The sequence below is a fragment of the Mugil cephalus genome, chromosome 10 (assembly GCF_022458985.1).
Source record: "Mugil cephalus isolate CIBA_MC_2020 chromosome 10, CIBA_Mcephalus_1.1, whole genome shotgun sequence".
Taxonomy (NCBI): Eukaryota; Metazoa; Chordata; class Actinopteri; order Mugiliformes; family Mugilidae; genus Mugil; species Mugil cephalus.
Window position 1 is genome coordinate 7,091,623 of NC_061779.1, and position 9,770 is coordinate 7,101,392.

The following is a 9,770-nucleotide window of genomic DNA, read 5'->3' on the forward strand; positions in this document are numbered from 1 at the left end:
AATGCATCAATACTGATTAATGTGCATTGTACCAATTCAATAAACTAATGGCAATAATTCAAAACTTTAAATGAAACTGTACCGATTTAATAATTTTTACTTCTATACATTTAGAAATCTGTGCATCCAAGCTGTAATATTTTGCGTTCCCAGCATCCCACCTTTGCTGTTAAAAGCACGTGCATCTGGTTGACACTGTATTGGGATCAGAAGGACCTGTGCTTCACCTACCAACCTTGACCTCTGACAAAGTTAGTACTGACATCTGCTCAGATATTTACAAGTCAGACACACATTCAGCTGCATTGCTGCTTTATGGTCTATTTGCAGTTCAGAGGAGTCCTGTGCCGGCACATCCTTATCAAAACTCAATTGTTACTGCCTATCTTTGACATGTTTTGGATATCGCATCATGTTTATATCAAAGAGCTGCCTCTAAGCTTTGCCCAGTCATGTTTTTGTGCAGACCTTTAGGGACATCTGAGATGAAGCTGAGGCCCCGTTTCCTGATTCAGAGCAGGACACCTTCATTTCTGTGTCATGTCAAGAAAATGTCCTCCAGTAAAGCTCAGGAATGCATGTGAAGTTTAGGTGGGAAACACATAGGTGCTACTCTACTCATTTACGCAAGTTTTTACTTTTCTGCGCCACAATTATCAAGGCAAGCGACTATTTAAATTAAAGTACACTCAGCTGATGATTCATCTTTTTGTATCTTTACCGTCCTTGCTATCTCTCTATCTTTCTCCACTTCTTCACATTAGCTGTGGCTCAATCACTTCCTTGCTGCACCAGCGGTCAAGCCGCCATGGCAGGCTTCCAGTGCGTTGCATGTGCAACTATTAACAAATGACTAAACCCTACTGCTGGTTTCACGGAGCGGAAGAATTTAACAGAACAGTGTGGAGGATCTAAATAAAGTGTGCTGCTTGTAAATTAGCACCAAAAATAAAAGCTGAAATGGAGGTTGTAAGGCTGCCAAAGCATGTAGCTGCTTAGGGGACCCTAGGCCTGTAGGGTGCCCCCAAAAAGCCTTACAAACTTGACAAAGAGACTGTAGACACTACAGAGAAGAAGTCCCTGCAGAGGAGGGTAATGAGGGGAGTGGACAGAGTGAAAACAGTCTCCCTCCCTCATGTCTGAGAGCTGGTGTAAAAGCAAGGCATCAAATATCATCAGCGACCACTCTGGCTCTCTCAGCAAACGCAAACAGTAGTGGAGCATTAAAATTAGAACCAACAGACTGCTATCGAACTGCTGAGCAGATCTTATCTGAGAAGGGTGTTTACTTATTTCAACAAAGTCTTCTGATATTTTAACTACGTTTATTTACTCGTCTAGCATATTTAACTTAGTCTGCACGGATCTCAGAGAGAAACACCGTTAGTTCTGTCTGCATTACAGTTGCATGTATGTCAAAATGACAATAAGGCTTGTTTTGATTTGATTTGATTTGCGACCCCCCCGACACAGTTCTGCACACAGAGTTGTGTGCACGACTCTTTAAAGTAGTACAACAGCGCCAAATAAAACATGAAAAGAAGCTACCCTTCTGGTAGTGAAGAAAGAAAAATAAAGACAGAAGAAAACGAAAGCAAGACAGCAATAAGTGAAGTGAATCATCATGATGATTTATTATAATAATACTGCTACCCCAGCCTTAACTATGGTGGAGATATGTGTTAATTAAATGCTGTCCTGAACCACTGCATTATTTGGTTTCTCTTCGATGTCTAACATTGGTTAATTATGTCTGTGACTGAGTCTAGTTCGTGCATGGCCAGCAGGAGTCAAGATAGTGCCACCAGTCGATATGTTAGCTTAACTATACGGGGCTGAAAGAACACGAATAACCTGGTAGTTACAGCATAAGCATTTACTAACTGCGAACATTTTTCTGTAAATTTAGTTGAACTGTTTACTGCAAATTTTTCCTAAGGGCGCCAACATACTCTTGAATTTCACTCCAGTGAAAAAGAAACTGGGGAAAAGAGGTTGTTCGGTAGCCCCATAAAATGGAAATTTCTGTTACTTTGCTTTTCCATTTAACTTTACAAGTAAAGGAGTCTATAAAACTTATTTGCGACCAACAATCAGCACTAATGGAAGTTTGGCACTTTCACCGACCTATAAGTTTAACCTGACCTGTTCTGGGCCCATGGGGACATTAAAAGAGTCACATGATCAAAGGGAGGGTCATGGCCTCGACGTCACTCCAACAAGCTTAGCAACTCAGTGTAAAAATGATTCATCTTGACAGACGTGACCGTTAAATATTGGCTGGGAGACATGTACACAAGAACCAAGTGAAAGCAAATGAATAAATGAATGGAGAACTTTGGCAAACTTCAATAATATGTTAAATAATAAGTATATAAAAATGAAACAAGTTGCTCAGGTCACATGCCAGCTGCTCTCACGCAGTGCAGATTGACTTTTTAACACCCTACATGGGCAAGCTTTAAAGTTGCATCTCTGAGCTGCCTCCAGAGTACAAGCATAAAATGACACTCCTTGGAAGACACTCTTTACGACCGTGCGCAACAAACAGTCAGATGGTCAAACAGAGAGAGAGAGAGAAACATCAGATGAGCTTTACATGTGTAATAGCGTGAGACTGATGACCTTCTATGTGTCAGACACCCCCAACAGCCTGCATTCCTTCCGTATCCATTCGCACTAAGCTCGACCTTGTCCAACGGCAATGCATGTCCAATGTCATCCTCGTTCTGAAGCCAGTGATGACGACAGAAAATGCCCACGCACATGACAAGGAAATTATCCCTGGAGGTCTGAACCTCAGAATGGATGTCCTCACACACTTGCTCAGTTACTCACTCACACACTCACACACTCACACACACACACACAAACACACACATTGCTTGAGGCTGACTCACCCCTGCTTTCTTCTTATTTTCCTCTCTCTGTCTCTCCTCCTCTTATATTGCCTGCTCTCTGTCCAACATTTTTTTATTTATTTTTTTTTCAAAAGTCCACGTTCTCTCCAGAGGCAAGGACAAAAACACATTACACATACATGAAATTTCAGGTGGCACAAAGCCTACATCAACAGCTGATAGACTGGCAGCGGGGAGGATGCAAAAGCTGCAGCAGAGAGCCTGCCAGCCAAACAAGTAATGGTTCCAGTACACTGAGGCCTGTTCTTGAGAAGCAAAATCACAAACCACATGCTCATTCAGTTGCATCAGAAACTGAAGTTGGGGTCGGATGAAAAACTGACTAACTGTCCATTCTATGCTGAGCAAAAGGTGATAAAACTTCAGATGTGAGCACACTTTGCCGCGGTTCCTTCTGCTTTGCGCAAACGTACCCGCATCGGAGCTTCTCAGATTGTATCTCGGCTCCCTCGCTCACTTCTCCTCTGACCACTACTTCATTGTGTAACCTGAACCCGAACACTGGCGGTGTTGAAATTCTCTAATACGGATGTTTATGCGCCATAGCTGCGCTCCTGCTGCCACGACTCAAGTCCCCCTCTGTGATCAATAAACGTCACCTACCGTCGATAACGGCTGCCGCAGATTTCACAGTGTCGAGACTCGTTGCATAACCGCACGCGGACTGAGCAGCCTACTGTGTCTGGTTTACCGAAAAGACAGACAAGCATGCCCGTGGCTTTCCTACACCTGACGAAAGTGAAAGTATCGGGAGGACAGCTGCACGCACAAGCGCACGCTGGATGACGCGCACACAAAGGAGCGCACCTGTGTCGTAAATATGGGAAAGCTTAACAAATAAGATAAAAAATACATTTCAAAAATGCTTTGTTAAGAGCTGTCATTGATCTAATCCAACTTCAGTCATCACAAATGAGTGTTTAATCCCAGCCTTTACAAAAAAAAAAAAAAAAAAAAAAAAAAAAAATACTTAAAGCATAACACCAAATTAGTACTGAAAGAGCCATTTGAAGGTTTGGCAGGAAGCGAGGAGCGTCCAAATCGTTCTCACGTTTCCCAAACATTCTCATTTCCACGGTTAAAAGCTCCAAATTGGTCCTCGCAAAGACAGACATACGAGTACGCACCTCGTTTGTCCCTGTGCCCCGTGCTCCTCCCGGGATGCGTCAGGTCCGTGACTGCTCGGGATGTGGCTGCAGAGAGGAGCCCTCGATTAAATTAGAAAACCTGAAAATCTGAGCGACGCGGGATCCAGTCACATATCTTTCGATAAAAGTAATCAATGGAAGTCCATTAGGCTTCTCGCTCTGAGCCTCTCCACTGAGCCGACTGTGTGTACCGCCAAGTGCGCAACAGGCTGGCCTGCAGCTCGCTCCAGTCAATTTCAAGACGCACACACCGATGCAGCCCGCTTTCAAAATAAAAGCGGTGCACTTCTGCGTTCTGAAGGCACCCCTCCATCCCAGCCCCACCCCTAACCCCGCGCTTCCTTTCATACGCAGCTAGAGACTAAATCATAGGCGGACAAATACAAAGGGCTTGGACCACCTCGTAAAATGAAAGATGTGGAGTCCATTTCTTAACAGCTTCCAAGGCTATAAAATTGCTTATCAATAAATAAATTACAGGCATTTGTTTTAAAATTAAAGCTGTGGTATATTCCTCAGAGACATTGACTCCAGAAGAAAACCAGGCACAATTTCAGGGACCACGCTGACAAAGTATTACAGACCGTTCTCTCCACTGCCTTCTAGAAAAAGATACAGACGGATCAAATCTAGAACCAATAGTTTGAAAAACAGCTTCTACCCTCAAATCCCTCTCACCCATAGACTGTAGTGAAATAACCCTCATACCTATTCCGTAGCACTCTGTTGACAAATTTGCACTTTTGTACATTTTTATGTTTTAATCCTGTGACACAGTTGTATTATTGTTTTGCAATACTACCAGTTTACTCTTCTATATTAACATCACTTTAATTCACTACTGTCATTAATTACTTTCATGTGTGTGCCATGTGTCTTTCCATAGATTTTCAAATTGGATTCAAGTCAGGTGATTGGCTGGGCCGTTCTAGCAGCTTTATTTTCTTTCTCTGAAGCCAGTTGAGAGTTTCCTTGGTTCTGTGTTTGGGATCATTGTCTTGCTGAAATGTCCACCCTCGTTTCATCTTCATCATTCTGGTAGATGGCAGCAGATTTTTCTCGAGAATATCTCGGTGCATTTTTCAATTCATCTTGCTTCAATTGTATGGAGTTTGCCAGGACCATATGCAGAAAAACAGCACCACACCATGACGTTCCCACCAACAAACTTCACTGGTGTTTTGGGGGTGATGTGCAGTGCATTTTGTCCTCCAAACATGGTGTGTGTTATGGCATCCAAACAGCTCAATTTTGCTCTAATCTGACCAGACTATGTTCTCCCAGTGTTTTACAGGCTTGTCCAAATGTTGTCCAAACTTTAAACGAGCTTCAACATGCTTCTTCTTCAGAAATTGAGTCTTGCATGGTGAGCGTGCATACAGGCCATGGCCATTGAGTGCATTGCTTATTGAAACAATTGTACCTGCTAATTCCAGGTCTTTCTGAAACTCTCCACAAGTCATTGGCTCTTGGACAACTCTTCTGATAATTCTTTTCACTCCTCTGTCAGAAATCTGTCAGAAAGCATTTTTCCACCTCCCATTCTGCATGTGTTCAATACTTTTTCCCTGTTTCATTTCACATTATTACACATAACTTAATTTCTGAACTTACTTGTTTTTGTTTGGTCAATAGCACCTTTAGAAATATGTTTACTATGAAAAAATGTGATGTGTTCAATACTTATTTTACCTTCTGTATATATTGTAGATTTCCATGTGCATTGCTGCTTTAGTTTTTATTCTTGTGCTGCTATAGCCTCTGGATTCACTGGTGCTGAACCAGAGAGCTGCTAAACTGAATTTTGTCGGGGGGTTTTCCCCCCAGAAGATGACACTAAAAAACCTGTCATGACACACTCTTAACTATATGGTCTAAGACGTACAACCATGGGTCAGACGAACAGCTTACAACTTGTACGCTTCTCTTTTCTAGTCCGCATCACCCTTAACCTCCATCGGCTTAGAATGTGCAGAGTCATTCATCACCGGATTCTGAGTAGCTTCGTTTCCACATAATGTAACGCAGATGCGCCACCTCCCACATGGCTTCAACTTGCTGCATCACGTCTCACTTGTGGAAATCTACTTTGAAAAGTTGACGTTTAACCGGAATCGCTCCTGCTGCGCTGCGGGCGGCTTGACCCGGAGCTAAAACGCGGACAAGGGAACACATGATACCTGGACTGTTGCGGTGAGCCCTCCGGTCTGCGGAAGTTGTCATTCACCTCTGCTATTGCCTCCTCCATTCATAATTTCAGCCCCGTTTAGCTCGTCCTCTGCGCTCCACGACCCAAAGTCCCACCAGGAAGACAAATTGCTGCGACGACAAGCTGGGAACTCGGCGCACGCTGGCTGTGAAGTGAAGTGAACAAGATAGTTGTGGGTCAATCAATAGGCGTCTCTTACGGTTTACTGATCAAAGACATGAGAACCATATGGCTGGGCCTTCACTAATGTGGGGAGCAAACAGCTGTTGAGCTCAGATTTATGACATAAGACATGATCCGTTTTCCTAAATAGCTTTTATAAAAGGAAATGCGTTTTTATACAAATCAAATTTCCATGCCTGTGAAGGCACAAGCCGGTATCTGGGCTATGAGAGAACAATGTTGAATTTTAATAGTTATTAAATTTTAAATTCAAGTCATTATTCACCCTGCATTATAACGCTATGACTCTGTTGAGGTTTGCATTTCAATTAGATAAGACATGGTGAAAGAATAATTTTTCTGCTTTTAGTCAAAGGGCTGTTTTGGAAATTAGATTTGCTTTTTGATTATATTGAATCTGTCTTGATAGATGGACAGATAGATTACTTTTTTCTTCCCCAAAGGGAAATTAGGTAATTATCTCTCTTTGCACCAGATGGTGGTAGAGTGGCTGCCCGAGTTGCATGACAGGGGGGGAAATTTTGGATTAAACGGTACCCACCAGATCACACCAAATAACTCTGAGCCAAACCTCCACCACAACCGCATGCGTCCCTGCAGACTGGCTGCTGAGCTCAGTTGGGAAAACCCACAGATTCTTTTTTTCCCCGATCCATTTCAGTTTCTTCAGAGCTTTTAGCCAGACTGAAATGACTCAATGGATTGCTTTTCAAGAAAGGAAATGGTATGGGACATTACAATACCGTTGACAAGACACTTTTTAACAACAAAAGTAAGTACACAGTGTCAGCAGACATCAGTAGACTGATGGTTTTCAGAGAAAAAAAAAAGAGCTTACAAAATTAAAGTGTGGAAGAACACGAAAGCTCCACATCGTGTGCTCACACCTGAGGTTTTATCAGCTTTTATTCTCTCCAAAGAGGCAATGTCCATCATTCATCAAACATTTTCGGATTGAAGAAAGAAAGTATTTACAATTTTAAATATATACATGCTTCATTACCTATAACATTACTGTCGATGGGAGGCTGCCTCCCTGTTGGAGTCCTCATGACTAAACGCGTTCCTTCCTCCCAAGCCCAACATAGAGTTTAAAAAACGCAAGACTATTTGGATTCTTTGCTTGGCCTCATCTAAAAAAAAGTGTCTGCTTGGTCAATAGTGGTTGTGATTTCCGGTGAGATGGGATCTAAATGCAATACACTGTGACAAGGCAGAAGTTGGGGAAAAAATGTATTTAATGAAAACTTACAAAAAAAAAAAAAATTCAAAATCAGATAAGAAACGAAACCAAGACAAAAACTAAGAAGCACAAAGTCCAAGCACAAGTCCAAGACAAACAGGGCAGCACAGCAGGATAATGGCAAGACTACAGACGATGCAACAGTGAACAAAGGGAATGGCAGGAATATATATATACACATGCACTGGAAGAGGGGTGAGGAGACACAGGTGAAACTAATGAAGGTGGAGTAAACAGGGAGAAACCAATACAACAAGGAACACAGGAAGTAATAAAATAACAAAATAAAATGGGGAAAACAAAGAACATGTCCACAGGAAATATTCAAAACGCAATCATGACAATTACCATTGCAAATTAAGCTACAAGAAGAAACAAGATAGAGTGGATGGAACAGAAAGAAGGGCAGGAAAAGAAGAGAAGAATTAAACAGGCATTTCCAGGTCAAATAAAGGTGTTGTGTTGAAGTTTTTTAAAAAATAAAATAAAATATTATTCTTTTATTTCATTGCTCAGACCTCTGTTGAATGTGACCATTGCTCGTTCATCTTGCATAAACCAGAGCCTGAACACCCCCAGAGCAAACAATAACAAAAAAAAACAACAACTTTTTAACAAGAAGAAACCATGACAACAACCAACCTCATATGTAGGGACCCATCTGGCTGTGGTCACGGGCGGGAACCCGGGAAGAAATTCCAGCTGTTAATGGGCAAGAGGGAGGGTACACCCTAGACAGGTCAGCAGTCTATCACAGGGCAGGATCACAGGGAGAAGACCCACACATAAATCTACAACTTGCTACGAGATGTCAGGTCTGCGCACTGCACCACTGTGAGAAAGAAAACAAGGGGGAGAAGCAGTAGAAGAGAAATAAGGAGAGACAGAAGAGAGCTGCAAAAGAGCGAAATAAAGGAATAATAGGAATGAAGCCTATGGGGAGCTTATAAACATGATATATGGGAAGACTTTGTAGTTGTATAATCTGACCTGCAACCGTATGTTCTGGACACTCGGGTGAAGAGAGGAGCTGTCAACTGATCACCACCTGGTGGTGAGTTGGATCAGATGGCAGGGGAAGATGCTGTGCAGACCTGGTAGGCCCAAACAAATAGTGACAGTCTGCTGGGACCTGTCAAGATGGTCTTTAACCCCCACCTCCAACAGAGCTTCAACCGTGTCCCGGGAGTGGTGGGGGACATTGAGTCTGAATGGGCCATGTTCCACTCCACCATTGTCGAGGTGGCTGTTGTGAGTTGCGGCTGCAAGGTCGCTGGTGCTGGCCATGGTGGTAACCCCCAAACCTGCTAGTGGACACCAGAGGGGAAGGGAGCTGTCAGGCTGAAGAAGGAGGCCTACAGGGCATGGTTAGTTGATTGGTCTCCGAAAGCAGTTGACCAGTACTGGATGGCTTGCTGAGGCCAAAACTCAAGCATGGTAGAAGTTTGGTGAGGCTGTGGAAGAAGACTATCGGTTGGCTCCAAAGAGGTTCTGGCAAACCGTCCAGCGCCTCAGGGGCAGAAACTTGCCCACACTATTTTCGGTGGGGGGCGGGGAGCTGCTGACGTCACCTGGGGCTATTGTCTGGCAGTGAAAGGAATACTTTGAGGAGCCCCTCAATCCCACCAATATGTATTCCTTAGGGGAAACAGAGCTGGAGAGCCTGGGGTTGGGTTGTCCAGTCTCTGGGGCAGAAGTCGCTGAGGTGGTGAAGCAACTACCCAGCGGTGGAGCCCAAGGAGAGGATGAGATCCGCCCCTGGGTATCTCAAGGTTCTGGAGTTTGTAGGGCTGTCTTGAGTGACACACCTCTGCATGGACATCAGGGGTAGTGCCTCTGGAGTGGTTCCCATCTTTAAGAAAGGGGACAAGAGGATGTGTTCCAACTATAGGGGGATCACACTCCTCAGCCGGATGGTGGAGGGTGTTGAATTCGGTGATCGGAGGATCTTGTCCCTGCTTTTTACAGATCATGTGGTCCTCTTAGCTTCATCGAACTGTGACCTCCAGCTCTTGCTGGCAGGGCGGCCGAGTGTGAAGTAGCTAGAATGAAGATCAGCACCTCCA

At 43.6% G+C, this 9,770-nt stretch overlaps 1 protein-coding gene across 1 annotated transcript in view; it reads right to left on the minus strand.

The window, feature by feature from the left end:
• The window catches only part of il34 (interleukin 34), a 33,564-nt gene extending 25,097 nt beyond the window's left edge, over positions 1-8,467 (minus strand). Inside the window, 2 exon segments of the mRNA XM_047596800.1 lie at positions 6,297-6,423; positions 8,347-8,467. The gene's annotated coding sequence lies outside the window, so the exon portion shown is untranslated.
• Between the last annotated feature and the right edge of the window lie 1,303 nt (positions 8,468-9,770).